The sequence below is a fragment of the Heterocephalus glaber genome, unplaced genomic scaffold, assembly GCF_053883595.1.
Source record: "Heterocephalus glaber isolate CG9 unplaced genomic scaffold, H.glaber_assembly_v1.0 deba00001509, whole genome shotgun sequence".
NCBI classification, from domain to species: Eukaryota; Metazoa; Chordata; class Mammalia; order Rodentia; family Bathyergidae; genus Heterocephalus; species Heterocephalus glaber.
The window spans coordinates 15,967,014-15,984,385 of record NW_028258325.1 but is presented as its reverse complement, the minus strand read 5'-3'; the positions used below and the strand labels follow the sequence as shown (position 1 = coordinate 15,984,385).

General features: G+C 34.7%; 1 protein-coding gene and 1 pseudogene across 3 annotated transcripts in view; one reads left to right on the top strand and one right to left on the bottom strand.

Annotated features, from left to right (window-relative positions):
* Positions 1-17,372, top strand: part of Kcnip4 (potassium voltage-gated channel interacting protein 4) — a 1,104,843-nt gene that overhangs the window by 339,829 nt on the left and 747,642 nt on the right. The window lies entirely within an intron of this gene.
* Positions 14,791-15,391, bottom strand: LOC106009582 (SRA stem-loop-interacting RNA-binding protein, mitochondrial pseudogene; annotated as a pseudogene).

The following is a 17,372-nucleotide window of genomic DNA, read 5'->3' as shown; positions in this document are numbered from 1 at the left end:
AGCATAATGGATCTCAACTTATATAAGAATTCTTTTATCATAAACTAAGCTTTACTGCATTGAGTTCAAGTTCACTAAAAATTGTTTTTCAAAAGTAATTTTCTGAGTGTTCTGTATTCTTTTTCTGCTACATGAGTCACAGTAGATGGAAACATTTAGTTAGATTAAGATTTATCTCCATGTTGAAAGGCAGTTTATGGAGAATAATAACCAGAATGTCATTATATTCAATATGTACTTAATCATCCATCAACTCTGAAATATGGAGTAGTGATAGAGTTTGTCCTCAATTTATACAGGGATTTTCAGAAATGAAAAGCAAAGCGGTTGAGGATAGTAATGGGTAATGGAATCCAGAATTATGAGTGTGGGATTATGAGTTTTAAAAATCCACTGGAGGATAAATAAACCCATAAATGGATATATGTAACTCAGTTAAAAAAGTAATAGGTTTCAAAGCAAGCAGTTTACAAATAAGCTAAAAATAAATAACATTAAATCAGTATTTAACATGACGCCAAGGAATCTAATGAGAAGCAAGGCATGCAAAGGATGCAAATAATATTTTAATGTAATCTTTTGGGATGAAAGGAATTGAATGTGTCAGGATTACCCCCAGCAGCTTTCTTTCTACTGGACAAACTTGTAGGCTCATCTTGTACTGACTGTGTCATGCTTAAGAAGCATTGCGGCTTTGAGTGTGTCTTTCTAGACTACGAAGAAATAGAGGCTACTGTGTTCTAGCTTATTGTTCAGGTGACCTGGGCTTTAGATATGCCCACATGTGCTGTCATAGCTGCAAGGCCCGGAGTAGGGGGATTTCATGCTCTTTGGGTTTCCACCCCATGAAAGATACTTGTATACCACCGTCTTAAATTAGTTGATGACTTGGAATTTCAGCTGCAGACTTTTAATTTGGAGATGAAAAAAGCCCCAGGAAAACCACTAAAAATGCAGGTTTTTATAGTCAGAACCAGATAGAATGAATAGTAGCACTTGCTTATTGACTCAGTCTTTCATTTTGCAGATACAGGTTAAACTCTGAAACATGCAAAGCAGTAGGGCTATACAGTCAGAGTACAAGGCAAAAAAAGTTTAAGAAGTCTGAGGTTGTGACAAAACAGAGACTGCCACTGATTTAGTTGAACTTGGGACATGGCTCCTCTATGGTGAGAAAAGATCATTGATTCCTTGACTTGACTACAAGATGCTGTCATTGATTTGCATTCAGGTGCCAAGAGGTAGCAAAAACCCAGAAAATTGAAGACTAGAATGCTCAGCACTGGAGGACATATTGTGTGAGGTCTCAGATGAGATGAGTAGAAGCTTCACTGCACTCTCATGTTCTGTCTTGGTCATTAATCTAATGAAAAGAATGGCGGGTTGAAGAACCTTCCATATTTAAATCCTTTTACATTATAATTATATTACATTCTGTCACTTCTTTTTCTTTTTCATATATATATATATGTATATGAATGAGAGAGAGAGAGAGAGAGAGAGAGAGAGAGACAGAAAGGGCCAAAAATATGTAATTGAAGAAAAGAAAATATTAGTATAAATATATTAATACTAAATTTATTGAGACATCGTGAGGTTAATAAAAGTTATCTTTGGTCTCTACAGTTACAAGAATTGGCTAAAGTGGTGGCCATTAGCTTCCAGACATTTATTAGCATGACAAACTGCTGAAATGTGTATATGTGTTTTGGTGGACTCTCACTGTGTGTGTGTGTGTGTGTGTGTGTGTGTGTGTGTGTTACCTGAACATATAGAGATTGTTGTGGCTTTTATCTAGATGTCTGCATAAAGCCTCCTGCATTCATAGGTGAGGTTTTTCAGAGGTGGCTGGATCTAGAGTGTGTGAATGTGGATTAAGGGTGTGTGAATATGGATGAAGGGTGAGATTACTAAATTAACCCCCTGATTGGTTTATCATAGTTCCTTGTGTGGATAATGAGAAGGTCACCCTGGGTATGGTGGCCCCACCCAAAAGGCTTATAAATGTTCCTTTAACTAAGTGATATTTAGTATGTAGTATTATTATGATTGGAAGGAAAATTTGGTGTTAGTTTTCAGAGCAAAACTTACTAAAGTAAAGAAATAATAGGGCAAACCACAGTGGGTGTTTAGCTGATTGATTTTTAATGAAGTTAACCATAAAACTAATGTTTTAGGGAAAAAAACCTAATCCCACTAAATAATATATTCTGTTATTATTATGAAAATCATTAAATGATAATGGACTAATTGTAAAGTAAAAATAAAATGAGATAGTATTTTAATTAACCTAATTAAGTCTATGGTAGTTAAAACTTTACATGTTTCAATTCAGTATAATATTTGAAGAAATTAGCATATTAATGTAAGATAATTATAATCATGGCACTTCAAATGTTATGAATTCATAGCTTAGAGAAAATATATTTTGAAAGCAAATAATAGGTCTATAAAATGAATAATCAAAATTAAGTAAATAACTTTGAAGCCTTCTAAACATTTAAAAATTTTGATAAATTTCCTATCAAGGATTTATCACTTACTTCTTAAATATATCTTCAGAAATGGATTTAGGAAGCATTTCAAATACTTCTGAGTACACAGGACAATCTCAGGACTTAAGTTTTAGTCAATATGCAAGCCAGGATTATTTTGGTATTGAAAAATTTTAAATAATTTGGATTTTTTTTTAGCAATAGTATATCCATAACACCAGAAGACAACTCCTGTAAGCAATAACCTAAAAATCCTTAGTTGTTTAACCAAGTAGAAGTTTAGTTTTTGGCCATCTGCAAAACAAACAAACAAAACCAAAACCCACCCAGTTGAATGATTAGCTCTCCTCCATGTAGTGATTCAGAATCCCAGGCTCCTTCAGTCTTGAGGCTCTGCCATCCCCTGTAAGTAGATATTTAAGACTATTTTAGATGCCACCTGTGTTGAAAGATGATATGCAGACATTTTTATGAGCATTTTGGAAACTGACATGTAACGACTTTTTGTTTTAAAATCATACAATTTATGGTATGCTTCATAATTTAAAAGTCATAACTTCCTATTCCAGGATTAACTGCTGAAATACACTTGGTTTGTTATAAACTATGGAATGGGTATTATACTGTAAAATGTACTTTAATATAGTCCCTCATGAAAATGACATTTAAATATGTTACATGATAGAAAAGCAACTCAATACTTCAATCGCTAATGAGAAGTAAGCTTCAGAAAGAGAGAAGAGAAGAGAGGAAAAGGAAGATGAAGAGGACAATAAAAGCAGTAGCAGCTACATTAGCAAGGTATTGGATATTATTCTCATTTAATAGATTATTTCTCGAGTGTAAGAACTATAGGGAGGAACATTTTTAATCTTTGATTCTTGGACATCTAACTTCTACTATAGAGAGTATTGACTTTAATGTAAAAGCGAGTAAGTGACTTTTGTCCTAAATTTGCCAATATACAAACCTCCAGGTCACTTTGAACTCTTCCTTCAAGTGAATTGTATGCCACTCCTCACAGATTTATTTCTGCTTGTCTCAAGTGACCAATAGTCTGCAGTCAACTGGGGAGTGTACCGAGTCCTCTGCTACAGATGCCATAGGAAGTATAAAGTGTTTACTGGGCTGGAGAGGAAGCAAGGAGGATGGAGAGAGATTAGTAAATAGGTACAGGTTACAGTTAGATATGAGGAATGAGTCCTGTTATTTTAATGCACAGTAGAATGACTATGGTTAACAGTAATGAATTCAATATTTCAAAATGGCTACCGAGATTTTGAATGTTCTCATCACAAAGAAATAATAAGTTTATGAGGTAATAGATATGCTACATACCTTGTTTTGATTATTATACACCTGTACTTAAACATGACACTGTACTCTGCAAATATTTGTAATTATTACATATCAAGTAAAAGCAAAATAAAAAGTTAATCATAGACTGTTTGTACACAAAGTATCTGTGAGATTATTCTAGAAATACATAGGCAAACTTTCTTTAACAATTATATATAATAATATATCCTCCTTGTATCATTCTGTTAGTTCATGGCTGTTACAGCAAAGTCGCATCAAGATGAAATTGATATAAATCAGATCTGAAGGAAATTGTTAGGTCAGTAATAGTAGAGATAATCTTCAGATTCTCAATGACAAAAACAAAAAGCAGAAATGTTGGGAATACCAAAATAATGCAAACAGAAGAAACAGAGAGACTATCTACATCCTAGAAACAAGGCTTTATTCTGTCTTAAAGGCACTTTCCTCTGATTCCAGTCTGCAATCTTGTTTTACCTTCTATTAATTTTGGTATATTTCAGTCAGCTCTTTAAGTCTATCTTCTGTCCTAGTGTCTTCCTTTGCGTATTTAACTTCAACTAATAAGATAACCAGTTGGCTTCAAATCTTGTTCTTCCTTTCTTTTTCTAATTCTTTTCTACTAGAAATACAGAATATTATTTCATTTATGGCCCTATTAAATGAAAGGCTACCAGGTGTGTTCCATTAGCACAAAAGATACGAAACACTTTCTTTTCAAATATGTGTGATACTGGCGATCTGGCCATGAATTTGTTCCATAAAAAGCCTCCATAACTTATTCATATGTAAATGTAGACAACATTCGTTTTTCAATACATCAAAGTTGGAAATTAAAAACAAAACTGGCGAACAAAAACTAAGGCATAATTTACACATTTTAAAAATCCTTTCTAAAAGACACAAAAATCAAAATGGAAATAAAAAAACTTCGAAATGTTTAGCCTAAAGTAATTCTAAGTACAGCATTTTTCTTCATTAAAGCTAAGATCCCATCAGCTGTAAAATAAATGGTTATTTTTTATTTATGGAAAGAAAGTTTCTGCCAATAAACTCTCTTCAACACTCTTATTCCTTACCATTTTCCCTCCTCTGTGCCACCAAGAGCATTAGTGATCTACTGTAGTTCAGAGTGTATTACTACGCAGAATTTTATTTCAAGCTCTGGTGCTCCTTTGGAAAGTTCTAAGAGCAAAGCTTTCATGTCTTCTTAGAAATTGTCCATGCAAAAGTTTCTATCAATGAAATGATACTATTTGAAACAGCAACTGGATTCAGCTCTTTAGAAACAATAATGTGCATAACTCCACTGACAGTGACACCGATAAGGACAACACTCTGTGAGTCTTTGCAGCCTCCAAGAGTGGAAATGATGTCAAGACTGCAGCCTAGCTGATAGCTATGGGAACTGGTCTGAATGGAACCTCATGTGCTAACAGATGCATGTGATTCCCCTTCATTCTAAGATGTATAGCAAATTGTGAAGATCTGAAAAGGTACTGCCTCGGAATTAAAGAAACATGGATTTAGGTTGCATGGCACATGTGCAAGAGCTTATGGGGAAATTCATGGCTCTAACTATTTGTATTATTATAAAGGGAAAAAAATAAATAGATTAACCATCTAGGTTCAAACTGTTAGCAAAGAAACAAAACAGGCCAAAGAAGAATGAAAGTAATAAAGAGAACATCAGAAACTGATGATTTAGAAATCTGAAAAAACAGTAAAACTACAGGTACAAAAGATACTTCTTTGGGGGTGATATAAATATATATCTGACTGCTTAAGAGAGAAGAGCGATCACACCTGTAAGCAACAACAAGAAGAAGAAAAGAAATTATAAAGGAGGAATCAGTACTGATAAAGATAGAATTAGAAAGTAAAAGAAACACAGGTTCTCTCAGTGGTAAAATGAGGATAAATAAATCCATGGTAACTTCATGGAACTTTAATCAATTAGAGTCAATGCATTTGAAGTCCCTATTACTATTCCTGTACATGAAACAGACATGGTGCATTACTGCTGGTGCTGGTGATGCCAGATGACGAAATAGTATCACTAGTTCTGTTATGCTCATTACTAGTACTATTAATAATGCTGTGACTGATCCTACTGTTATAGCCTCAGTTAAGTAATGCTCATAATAACTTATCCAGGGTCCTCTTGGAAGAAGGCAGACATACCTAACTGAGCTGAAGTATGGGAAGGTTTGCTGAATAATTGAAGATGAAAGGGAGTCTTGGAGACAACTATGAAATGGGAAAAATGTAATGAGAGAACAGAATGCATAAAGGCAAGATAGGATAAGAGATCTTTATAGAGCCATGCATTTTTCAGTAGAGTTATTATATAAAGTATGCAAGGTGTGGAAGTTAAAAAGAAGATGGTGAAAAATAAGTGAACACATGAATCGGGATACATACACAGATGGCTTCTGACTTACAGCTTTTTCTTCCTTATGTTGGTGCAGAAGCAAAACAGTCAATAGAAACTGTAGTTGGCCTTTTGAACTTCGATCTTTTCCTGGGCCATTGGTGTGCTGCTGGACAGCAGCAGCACTCTGCAGCTCACTGTGTGCCACATGTCCTGGTGTTCCAGGCGTTAGATGTATTAAAAGCATCTTTGACTCACCCTATCTTCAGATTACAGATTACAGATTACAATGCATTCATCCATCCATCCATTGGGACATAAATCCATTGTAAGTCAAGAAGCACCCCTCTGTGAGACATTAAGATTCATTTTGATGGGCTGAGGAGTTAGCTCAGTGGTGCCATGCCTGCCTCACAAGCTCAAGGTCCTGAGTTTGATCCCCAGTACTGGAAAAAAAGTTTCATTTTGACCATGTTTTGCTGTTTTGATTGGTGTACCTGTACAATAGCCTATGTAAAAATTTTAATATGACATGCCCTGGTTTTATGTTTTAAATTACTTTCTCCCTAGAGTTTAGATGTGTTGCAGGGTAAATGCAAGAGAACATAACAAAATATATTTTAAACTCCTCAGGCTAAACAAACTAAATTTTGCTGATGAATTTAAACCATGGAAAGAAATAAGTGGAGATTTTTGTTTAAAATATCCAAGTTGGTCAATCACTTTACTCACTGCAAGTATATGCTTGCAAGTGATGTGGCTGTCGCAAACAGAAGAACATCCAGGAATTAACATACGAGACAAAACAGTTGGTTATGATGATTTCTAATTTATGCAATTTTAGATCCAAATTATGTCTCTACATCTTATTTTACATATATATGATATCTACCTATATCTAAAATAGCTGTATTTTAGAAAATTCCTTTGCATCTGTATGGCTAAATGTATGTTTCTGTACCATGTATATCCAGTAAATTTGATGAGATAATGAGGAATTGAAAGAAACAAAACATTTAGGGCAGGGCTGGATAGTTAGTAGCATTCTGACAGTTGCTTACTTGTTGTGAATCCTTTTGCATTCATGCAGACACTCTCCATTAAATATGAAATGTTCCAGAGCTCATAATCTCTGGATTTTCTTCCAGCGCAGTCTCGTCTCCTAAGACCCTGTACACTCTGCAACTCTGGGAAGGAAGTGGGCCTTCTGTGAGCCAGATGAGTTTTTATTTAACCTGTCTGCACCACTCCACCTCCCTCTTCCCACATTCTGTGGTGAAACCTGTGGATGTGTGCTTTGGCTCAGTTTAACACTTGCGTAGTATCTTGGCAACAAAATACTAATGCACTTGCTGCTCACTTATGTGGAGGCTTTGTCCGTTGTGCCTATGTGTTCTAGATAGAGGAGCCAGAACTAGGAAGCCTTAGGAAATAGAGCTACTACAGCCCATAAATTTTCATTTCCGAATGTAGCTGACTTTTCTTTCTAAACAATTACAATTGAGTCTATGTGAGTGTGGACACGCAGGTATTGTGCACATATGTTAAAACAGCTGAGGCTGCTGGCATCCAGATGTGTCCTCTGAAACCTGTGTGACAACTCCTGGCAGCCTCTTCTGTTTGTGGACTTTGTATTACCACATTCTCATCCCTCCACTCAGCCGGCTGCCTCAGAGGACTGCGACAAACCTAAAAAAGTGAGAGGAGGAGAAGTAATCTCAGAGGGGATTATAAATAAGCTGAGCTAAAAATTTAGAAAGATGGCTCAAGCTGCCAGGTGGTACTTGAGTCTTGAGGTGACCTTGCTGAATATTTTTTGAAAGAATGGGTGACTTTTCTCAAATGAAAAGATTATAATGCTTAAGAAAAAGGAATTTGGAATCATAGTCCTGTTTGAATCCACATTTGGCCACATAAAACCAACATGACCTTGATCAAATAATTTATTATCACTGATCTTTAATTTCTTCTCACATAAAGTAGAGACATTCATACCTACCCTATAGTTGTTCAGAGGATTTTATTTGACACAAGAAAGTGCTTAAATCTTGCCACATATCAACTGCTTGTTGTATAGTATAATGGTCAGGATGATGATGGTATTAAAAAAACAATTATTTTGACTATTAGGAAAAGTGAGTATTTATAAAGTTCTCTGGAATAATTCTTCTAATGCTCTAATATATTTTTAGACCTATTTTCAAAAGGCAGTGAAGATTAATCACAGTTGATGGAGTTACAGGTGCTTGCCCTTTATTGCAACTTTAAGCTATCTAGAATGTAATTCTAAGCATCTGTCCTCCCTTTTGAGTCTTATTTCCCATTGTCCATTAATGCACATTTATACTAATGTTAAATTAAATAGTCCACAAGTAACTCCTGTCTATTTTTTCTCTAGTGTCCACACCCATTCCTGCTCTACATCACAATATTAGCATTGTTGATGGACCTTCATAGACATTCCAGAATATTTCAGTGACTATACCCTTCAGGAGACTTGAAATGACCCTTCTTACCTATTTATCTCAAGACTATTAACTCTCTTATCTAATCCTTGAAAATACCAAAGTTCTTACTGCATGTGATTAAAAAAAAATATGTCTATAGACTTAAGAGACTTCATCCAAGTTTGCTAGGGCATACATACCAGCACTAAAAACTGAGCCACTTAAACAACAGCAGAGTCTCGCATTTCTGGAGGCAGGAATCCTGAGAAGGTTGGCTCCCAAGAATTCTGAGGGGAAATAGATTCCATACTTCTCTTACCGTTCAGTGGTTTGCTGCCAGTTTGCCTTCCTTAGCTTGAAGAGGAATCACCCGAATTGCTGCCCATATCTAGGCATAGAATTCTCCCTGTGCGTATGTGTGTGTGTGCGTGCCTGTGTGTGTGTGTCCAAACTTCCCTTCATACAAGAACACTAGATTTATCCTCTTCCAATATGACCTCATTTTAGTTGACTGCATTTTCTCGTTTCCAAATGTAGTAACATTTTGAGGTACTGAAACTTGAGACTTCAAAATATGAATAGAGTATCTTATTCAACCTATAATAAATTTACTTCTAACAAGTTGAAACACTACGAGACTCACACAAGTCTTCCATATTATAATACTGTTTGAATTATATCTCGCCTTCCAGGAACCTAGGTTTAAAATATAAGAATATTGTTTCACACTCATGTCTCTCTCCTCAGGAAAACTTACGGGAGAATCCTTGTTGAATTAAAACCTGCCTAGCTGCACTTGCTATGGCAATATATCCTTTATTACCAAGTACTTGTCTGTCTCTCCTTCTAGTCTGTAACATTTTGGAACTGGGGACATGGTTTCTTCCCTACTAGTACCTAGAGAAGTATAGTATTTTAAGGTATGTTGTAACCAATCAGTCAGGTTTATGTGACAGTGTGCTCATTCTTCATGATATACAGCATTTTCCTGACTGCAAAAGTAACTTCATTCCTCACCAGATTTTTCAGTTTATATTACACTATTTCGGAGGGAACAAAAAAAAGTACTGTTCTTTGAATTTTACACCCATTCTATGCTCTTCCATGTATTTTATGTATTTATTTATCTATGTTTAGCTTTAAGCACTTGTAGTCGACATACATATTAATTAGTTTCAGTTGCATACATCAGAAAATCCAAAAATATCAGTGAATACACATTACTGTTACATTTTTATCATGTATACCAAAGTCAGCAGTTTTCCTAGTGAGGATGACATGGAAGATTTGAATAACTTTATCTGTTTATCATTCTCTAAAGATTGGTGTTTATTTCTGTCTGTGAGCCTTCATTTTTACAGATGCATTTCAAGAAGTAGGAAAGAGGAAGGCAAGGCCAAAGGACTTTTTCAACACAAACCTAGTCCTTTTAAAAAGTATCTCTTTTTATTAGGTCCCAAAAGCCACTTGGTTTCATTGCCAACTATTTATTTTTTTTCATTTGGCTTTAATCTTAGTGGAAAAAACTTTTTCCTGTATTAATAATCACTATCATGGTTTTAATAATGTCATTGGTGAACCGAGTAGTTCTTTACTCATTTGTACAAATCTAACACCTAAAATGTGGAGTTATTTTGATGCATTATTTATTGTAATTTATCTTTGCGGCTTGCCTATCTGTGAGGCTGCATTTGTGGGTTCCTTGATGTTACATTCGGAAATCACAGCAACTCATGCCTGCTCCTCTCTTTCCACAGAAATTGTTTGACTGCTCAGAAGATTAAAATCTCTTAATCCACCTACAAATGGGGCTCTCAGCCTTGTTATCCATTTTACTGGATTATTTGGAAGATCAAGAAAAAGGTGCAAGATTTTTTTTGAAGAAGAGATATTATACAAATCTTACAAAATATGAGTTAAAACCAGTGTCCTTGGATGGTTAAAAATGAATTGATTAACAAGTGATCACATATATAATTGTGGATTATTAGTTCAATCTCAACATAATTTAGAATTATACCAACTTGAGTTAGACAGGTGTACTTTGCACTCAAGTAATGCATAGCAAAGTGTTTAGTGTTTGACTAACCTGAATTAGGATTGGGGTGTGAAACAGTGGGAAGAAGGCTCATGTAATTTCAAGTCATCATTCGTTCTTTTCATCTTTCTTGGCACCATCTTTTATTTTATCACATGCCTATTTTCTAACACTACAAATCTTAACATTTTTTAATTCGCATGTCTTATGTCCATTCATAAACCAATATCTCTCGGTGTTGCTCCTTCTTTCTACTGTCACTGTCTTGGGTCAGTCTCTTCACTGTCTTTTACCTGAAGACTGACACTGGTGTCCCAAACTGTCACTGTGCTGTCAGACTTTCCTCAGCCCAACCCATACTTCACACCACTCCCAAAAGCAACATAAAAACACCATGTTTTGGCTCTTCCTAGTTTTTTTGCTAGGGTAAGACAGGCCTCTGGAGAGTCAAATGTCTCATTTACTGACCCTTCCTTGTATGTGACTATTCTTTCAATAATGCCTAATCTCTTTTATTTTCCTAACAGTCTTTGCTTGGTTTGCAATCTCTTCTTATCAGATGCTATTCCTAGACTAACCGTAATTCCTACCTAACTGAAATTTCCTTCCCCTTTTGTGCTCACTGGTAGAGAAATTCCCACTGAAATCCCTGAGATGTCAGTTCTTTTTCTAGCTTTTCTTGATTTGCTCAGACTGTATTGCAGTCATGATTCCCTTGCCTACTCGTGTGGCTGAAGCAATGTACACACTATGGAGATAAGAATCTGGTCTCATTTCGCTTGGGCTAGCACACAGTCACGTTTTCCCCATGTTCTCATTCTGTTTTATATTTCAATAGTATTTTTAAATCCCTTCTCTTCCCAGTTTTCTGTGATCTCTTAAAAGATAAGGACTTCATTTCATTCGTCCTTTCAAAACCTTCCTCTCCTCTGGGCATCCAGTGCAGTGCCTGAAACATAGAATACTCTTTACATGATTGTTTAACAGCTATGAAATTTTAATGGATGTCATTGCAAATTCTTTGCTTTAAGCAAATAATATAGGAGATGGTACTAAATCTATATAATTATGGCCCTTTAATACCAGTAGTTGCCTTTTTTTTTTTTTTTTTTTGGTACCGGGGAACGAACTCAGGTCCTTACGCTTGCAAAGCAGGAGGCAGAACCACTGAGCTAAACACCTGGCCCAGTAGTTGCCATTTTAATGTAGTTACATGCTAAAATCTTGGCTAAGACAGTTCACATACTCATATTTAGCAAAGCTTCCAACTGTCCTATAGCACTTACTATACACTGAACTTGGTCCCCACTTACATGTGAAAATCCTAACCTGCAATGTGATGGTATTTGAAAATGGGTCCCTTGGTGGATAATTAATCTTAGATGAATTCGTCAGGCAAAGACCCATGATATCAGTATGCTTGTAAGAAAAAGCAGAGACACAAGAGCTACTCTTTCTCCACACTTTGGAGATCCAATGGGCAGATGGCCGTATCTGCAGGAAATGAATAATCTAGTACATGATCTTGAACTTTCCAGAACCCGGAACTGTAAGAAATAAACATCTATTGGTTAAATTACCTGTCTTTGTTATTTTATTATGATAGCTCAAGTAAACTGAAATAGGATTTTTATCTCCATATTATGTACCTTGTCTCAGCCACAAACTGGTAAGTGGCATTATGACTGTCCTCCACCTTTATCTGAATGAAAGTTTATGTTTGTAGTGAATGCACTCTGGTGCCCCAAATATGAAATCATGAAGAGATGAGGGAATGATGAGTAGTCTGAATGTAAAGGGCAAATGGAGGACCCCAAAGTTTTTATGATTGTGGGCACATGGGGAAGAGAAGTCATTTGTCCCCCTCCAAGGTATGAGTTCTTTTCCATTTAAACCAAAAATTTAGTCTTTTGACAAGTAAGTGCTTGGAGGACCTTGTAAGTGTACTGGAGTGCTCATTTCTGAACCCTGATTCCTGATTACGTTCCTCGGAGATGGACTGTACTGTTCAACTTGCTACTTCCCATTTGAGAACAAGAACCCATTTCTGTACGGCCCGTGCAATCACAGTGAGAAAATGCCTATGTAAAAAGATTCTAAGCTGTGAAGATGAGTCATGAACTGTTCTGCAAAAGAGCATAAAGAAGCAGAATGTGATGGAGAGCCATGGTTTTGAAGTCAAGTAATTATTGATGCAATTTTAATTTTTCTAATCTATCTATGGATATGATAAAAATAATACATCATTACCTTAGTAATAGATAAAAACACAATGCCTTATATAGTAATTACTAAGTAGAAGCTATGTGGTTATTCTGTATCTTCTCACTTTCTTTCAAATACTTTGGTTGATCCTGTCAGTTAACTAGCAATGTAAAGTACTACATGTTGTGTGGTCAGACAATAATTCTATACCTTTAAATCCTTGACTTCCCCCATGTTTTCTCATCGAGGTTCAGGTCCTAGTAGTTTCTGAGACTCCATTCAAATAGCATCACTTCTGCCTTCCCTCCTTATCCCTCTTTCATGATCAAAATGATCTTTTCCTGCCTCTGCAATTTCGTAGCAATTTCATAAGCCTTTGTTGTAACACTTTGCATGTTTTACATACCTTTCCTGTTGTCAATTTGAGTACTTTTTTGACTTCATTGTATATGTAGTAATTGCTAATTAAATATTTAATTACTGAGTTATGAACAGACACCCACTCAATAGTCGTTATAATTTGTATCACCCTTTATATTTATTGTCTTATTTTGTTTTCATATTAAATGTGGGGATGTCTGTAAAGCAAGCAATTGCATTCCAAATTTGGGGATAGTAACGCACAGAGAAGTTAATCAATATGCCGAATTCACACAGAAAATTATTTACAAATTTTGTATGAAACTTTTATTTTACAGATTCTCTTTCCAGTGCATATTCCATTTCTGGAGAAAAATTTCAGTCATACAAAAATACCATGAATTAAATTGAGAGAAGCCATTTTGTGTTTGAATCAATTTTTAGTATATAAATTTTTCTACCAATACATAAAAATATGCTAGTGAGAAAATACAACCATCTTTTAAAAAACTAATAATTGTTAGCATTGCAAAATCATGCACCTCTTGAAGCTTATCTTTTGAAATAAAAATTAGTTACAATATTTCTACTCATTGCATCATATTTAAAACATCATAGCAACCAACAAAGAAGTAATGTTTTTGAAATCCGGTGAAATCTAACTGACATTAATGAGAAATTATAATTTCAAATGCATTACCCTTGTAAGATAAATCAAAGGTAACAGTAATTAGGATAATTGCAAAAGATATTTTGGGTTCTGTGTATTTGCACAAGTGTTGAGAGGTGGAATATAAATGTGAAAGTATTTTTGTTCACTTTGGTATCTTGAGCTTGAAATAATTTTTAGACTACAACATTTTTTCATACTAAGTTAAAATCTGAAGTTTGTTGATGTCATCTTAAATTCTTATATATTCAAATACTCTCCAGTTTTAAAATATAAAATACGTATTAAAGAGACTTCTTCTTCTTGTTATTGATGTGGCCTTATGTAAACATATGGTTCACTTTATGTGATTTTTTAACCTTTCTTTTTGTGTACTTTGGGAAAAATTCTCTCATATCTATATAATATATAATAAATATTTTTAAAAGTTTGATTCTGAAATGGTTGTGATATTAAAAGTCATCATGAAATCCCTTAATATTACATGCTACTTTATTGGAGGGATTCAAACATGAATGTTTTCAAATTTAAGGTATATGCAATGAATACCCTTAGAAGTGGTTCCTATAAACTATCCAAAGAGAGGTGGGGGAGCCATTTAAATGCAGTGTGCACATGTGTGCATTCTTAGTAATGGCTCTTTAATATCACGTTGAATGGCTTTTCCACCTCTGTAAATTAAATGTTAATAATAGCCACTTAAACTCTAATCATTCATTTTGGCTCTTCTAGAATTGCTTATAAGCTTCAATAGTACTTTGGCAGTTTCTTGTATTCTAAGGTTCAGCAACTTTTGAAAAGAAGTATATTTAAATTTCAGTTTATTTATTTCTTTTTTTTTCAAAATTCTGTTTTGTGTTTATTTAATGGGTTTAATCATCTCAGAAATCTTTCTCTTCATCAGATGTTTGATCCCCTTGCAAAAGTTTTGGTTTTTGAACTTGAATGTGGACCTTTACTCCATCAATTACGTGATTTTCATGTTGCACTGCATTCTGAAGTGCTTCTTCTGAAGAAAAGTAAATCCAACACATACCTTTATGAAAGCCAGTCTCTTTATCAAAAGGAAGAATGCACTTTCGTATATGGCCAAATTGAGCAAAGTGTTTTCTCAGCTCATTGGCTGTTGCAGTCCAAGGAATTTTCTGGACAAAAGCAACCTTCCGAGTAAAAGAGTAAAATTCGTATGCAGTGCCAGGGCATCCCCACTACGGAGGCTGCCATCTTTACCAGTTTATTTCTGTTGCACAGAAAAATGACTTGGAAGAAGATGGTTACTAAAATGACTAAAGTGAGAAGTATATGGGGAAAGAGGAAAAAAGGGAAAATTTTTCTATTCCAGGATCTATACTAATACACTACTGGATTTTTTTCCCTCAAAATTAGATAGTTTCATGAGAAGTCTTAGGATTCTGTTACACAGGCCAAGCTGTAATCACATCCTGAAGTAATCATGGCCATGGGGTCATCATTACCATCCATGGGTCATATATTTTCTCCTTGAGTGAGGAAATGGGGTGGTCTTCATCAATGAATACAGTAGAAAGTGTGATATTTCAAAAAGCAAGACATTGTTCTGTCATTTTTTAAGTAATTTGAAGGAGGCCAACATAAAATATTAAATGGTATTATGTATGTGAAATACTCATTCTTCAGAATAGTAAATGTTCAATTAATGGCACCAGTCATTCTCTTCTTAGTAGTGATAGTAAATAATATAATTACCCTAAATTTTGTTTATTTGTCTTTTTTTTTTTTTTGGTCTTTTCTATTGTTGGGAGACACATTGTATGTTCAACTGGCCCAGTCATCTCAATATAAAGTCAGCCAGTGGAACTAATGTTGTTCATCAGAAGTCTGAATGACCAAAATTCAAAAGACAGTTCCTTAAATGTGTTTCTGCAATCATTTTAAAGGGAAAACAAAGAATAAAAAAATTCTGAAGTTCTATTTAGTCTTTAGTCTTAGTAAAGGATCAGACTTTTCTGCCTCAGTGGTCTCCAGAAAAATTACGATTCTGTCTTTTCTATTTTTTAGTCTTTAATGGATTCTCCCCTTAACTCTCTCTTTCCTTCATATCAGGGAAGGATGCTAAAATGGAAATCATCTTTTCAGAGCTTATTTTCCATATTTGAGGAAGGGTGGCAAACAGACCCATCAGTCTTCTTTATGTACCTGCTAATACTCCTCTAATAGGTCCTCAGGACATTAAAGCCCCTGATGGGAAGAGTTAGTTCTGTAGTAATAATCTGTATTTCCTCAACTTGCTTCAGTGCATGTAACTAGTAAGTGTGCAATCCAGCTGTTTCAATGTAGAATACTCCATGTAATGAGCTCTCTTATTTTTCCCACACAATTTAATAGCCCAGTAGCTTTAACACCAAACAAAAAATGTTTCCAACACAAATCACAATGTATTTCTAATTGCAACTTTTTCCCCTGGCATCATCTTTTTAGTATCAGTAAGAAGAAGACTTCATTGTTTATTTGTCGAGGCACAGATCTGAACACTCCACAGCAGCACAGTTCTGTGCTTGTTGCCAAAACTTCCTTGAGGGCTACTGAATTTAAAGCTTACCATTCTCTGTGAATAGTCATATTAACCTATTCAAGGAATGAAAATCAAGTTAATCCTTGTGAAATAGATAAGTTGACATTAAATAACACAATATTAGGTGGTTTCTTACCGTTGGTAGGCATTAACATTACCGCAGTATGCCATGAATAAAACCATTGTTTGCTGATATTCCCAAATATAATATTTTCTTAAGTTATAAAAGTTATTTAACATGAACACAACATACTCACTGTAGAAATAGCTAAGTTTTTTTTAATAACATAAGAACTATGATTATTTGGTTTAGGTAATTCTGAGACTGTAGTTGTATAAAGTGAGATATATTTGTGAATATTTAATTTTTAGAACTTTGATTATATAACAGGCACTTATGTATTTATGACTGTACTTTAAATTTTAATAAGGCTCAACTGCAAAAACAGCTATGGTCCATTTGCTCTAAGGGCCTTTAATCAGAGTTATGGTAAAACATGTAGAGCCAATAATCCAAAAATGAGATGCAGAGTCCATTTTACAAATGCAATGGCCCAATGGAGCACGACCTTAGGGTCAAGACATTGTGTATTAGGGCACAACAAATGCACCAAAATTCAATTTTGATCCCAGTGAAGTATCTTGGGAAGCCCATTTGCATTTCCATTATTTGCTTATTTTTGAAATATATATAAATTAGTTCCCCAGAGAAGCAAAACAAACTGTTATATACAATAAGATAATGAAACATTCTCAAATGAGCGTCTTCTGACTAGTAAGGGAAAAATAACATTAAAATAAAATAGATCAAGTAAGGGAATAAATTGATGAGGTAATAATTCTATGAAAAATGAAGTAACAAAGCTTAAAGTAATCCTAGGAGGTAATAAACTGATTAACTTTTTTCTTTCT